This window comes from Limulus polyphemus, unplaced genomic scaffold (assembly GCF_000517525.1).
Source record: "Limulus polyphemus unplaced genomic scaffold, Limulus_polyphemus-2.1.2 Scaffold4961, whole genome shotgun sequence".
Lineage (NCBI taxonomy): Eukaryota > Metazoa > Arthropoda > Merostomata > Xiphosura > Limulidae > Limulus > Limulus polyphemus.
The window spans coordinates 14,053-17,010 of record NW_013670571.1 but is presented as its reverse complement, the minus strand read 5'-3'; positions in this window follow the sequence as shown (position 1 = coordinate 17,010).

Below are 2,958 nucleotides of genomic sequence, written 5' to 3'. Positions count from 1 at the left end.
GAAACTATAGTATGCTGTGTCCATGTGTAGAGAACTAGTAGGTATTGATGAGAAACTATAGTATGCTGTGTCCATGTGTAGAGAACTAGTAGGTATTGATGAGAAACTATAGTATGCTGTGTCCATGTGTAGAGAACTAGTAGGTATTGATGAGAAACTATAGTATGCTGTGTCCATGTGTAGAGAACTAGTAGGTATTGATGAGAAACTATAGTATGCTGTGTCCATGTGTAGAGAACTAGTAGGTATTGATGAGAAACCGTTGTGTTGTACAGTAATCACTTAGTCTTTTGTTCTTAAAGTGAAAGAATTAATTCTGCCACTAAAGAGGATGATGTTATTTTGCATTAACTGAAAGTCAGTGAGACTCGTGGAGGTTTTGGAATGGCAAGAAATAAGTGAGAAAAGTTGAATAGTCTTAAGGCAGAAGTTATGAATGTCTTATCATAGACAGTATCTTCAGTATTTGGTGCATTGCGATGTTCTGTGTGAAATCTGTACCGTATGAAAAGTAAATGGAAGATTTTTTTTTTGCATCAAATGGGATTAAGGTCAGTGTTTACACAAGTGGTAAGATTGAAGTTATTTTCTAATTCAAAGAGTGTTATAGTGTGTTGCATTGTATTTATGACGTTCCTAGTCCATATCTAGAGCTGTGTAAATCGGTTTTATTCAATTAGTACTACTGTTAATACTTTTAATCCAGATATCTTAACCATATGTGATCATAGGTTAATCTTATGTATTGATGTATCTGTAGATGTAGTTATAATCTGTAGGGATACATTGTGTTTAAATATTGGAGCAGACTGTGTTCATGTGTTTGTGGTTTTAAAGTATTCATGTGACATATGATGTTTTGACACTATTTCATAAACTTAGAAAAAAATCTAATGCATTTCAACAAAAATCGGCTATTTCCATGGCTATTTTGTGATTATTGAAATCTTTTCTTGCTTATATACTTATAAATTTGATTTATTAGATTTACTAAGTGTTCAATGAACTCTTTGTCTCAGGTATAGTATGAATATATATATATATATATAAAAGGTTGCCAACCTTTGAAGATAAATTCTTTATCTGGAAACTGCACATTTTCTTGGAAGCCCAACTTTCCCCTATAATTCCAACTTAGCTATCTGAGTTGGACATATCACACTCAGGGTCAATGTTACAGTCAGTAGTAACCACTTCCCCCAACTTGCTTAGTATCTTTGGTTTTGTTATGCTCATGCACAGTGTATTTGGAACTGTAGTTCCAGATTCACGTCTCAGTATATCAGATGTTCTCTTAGTCATTCATGGGGATCAGCAAAACCTTGTGTCACTGCTTTGTAGACGGTTCTCTTTTGTGGGTGATTTTATGTTAAATGTTTTGTTAGCTTGGTAAACAAGTAGTTTTGTGGAAGAACTTTATATTTGACCCCATGTTCACCATCCACAAATGTTCTTGGTCAGTTCCTGGTTTATCTTATATAATTCCTTCCTTGGTTTTTCGTATATCTTATAATATTTCCTCCTCTTTATGAACTAATGGAGGACCATTTGAACACTACACTTTTAGTCCTGGCCAATTTTAAAGTTTCAAAGGTAAAAACTGTGTAGGTGTGTGTGTATATTTTCACCAGTTTTACATAAGAGCAGTAATCTTATGTACTCTTATTTCAGGAACCTTTCTGCATGTGGCAGAACTGTGCTCTACTGTTTGTGTACACTGAGCACATTGTAGTATATCAAGAACAGAATAGACTATATAACTGTGTAGTGTGATGTCACAATAAGGGGATTTGGTAGATAACATTGGATATACATATGTATATGTGGCAGTGTTTCAAACCTGTTATTCTATTCATTCTTGTAATGTGACTTATTAATTTCTTGTTGATGTTCTATAAAAAAAACTACAGTTGTTCTGTGGTTACTGTGTTTTGTAACTCACATTCACACATGCTGCATTTGTTTTTATCTGCGACAAAGTGGTAGTTACAGGATTTTTAAAATAAAATAAATTATTGCTTTCACTTCCCAATGTTATTCTTGTAATTTTTAAGTGTACAAGCATTGAGTGGATTATTTTGGCATTATGGAGATGATTATGTAATGCCATCAGAAATACAGAATGTTTTGTTTTAGACATTCATTGAATCAGTTGTTGAGTACAACTTGTATGAATGTTGCCTTCTGTTAAGATAGAGATATTATGCTTTTAGTGTATGGTGTCTTAGGCATGTTTATTTTAGAAGTGGATTAGTGTGTATTTATGGAGGTTTGATTTCTTGACGAGTATGTCAAGTTTATATTTGTTCCCACTAGATGTTTGTTTATAACTGTATTTTTGTGAATCACATTTCAATAGTCTTGTAATACCTGCATGAATGCTTTAAAAGCAGTTTGATGAAAGTTTTTTTAACCTTCAGCTTCTGAGTGTTCCTTATTAAGACAGTTTGTACGAGAAATTAAGAAGTAAGTTATAGTTTGACTTGTGGAAGACTTAAAGGCAGTAGAGCAAGATTATAGAAATTAGTATTTGTGCAAGAGCGTAGTACTTAATTCAGCAAGAAGTTGAAATATATTAAACAAGAATAGTTTAACTGGAAAAAACAGGAGTCAACATCCATATGACTGGGTGTGTATGAAGTTGTTAGTGTAGTTACTTTGAAGGACAACATTGATCTTGTTTTTGATATCAATTGTAATGGGAGCACCTAGAAACAATCCTATTAGCAGAGAACCTAACACCTAGACAAAATCCCAGCAGCAGAGAACCTAGCACCTAGAGACAATCTCTGCAGCAGAGAACCTGACACAATCCCAGCAGCAAAGAACCTAACACCTAGACACAATCGCTGCAGCAGAGAACCTGACACAATCCCAGCAGCAAAGAACCTAACACCTAGATACAATCTCTGCAGCAGAGAACCTGACACCTAGACAGAATCCCAACACCAGAGAGCC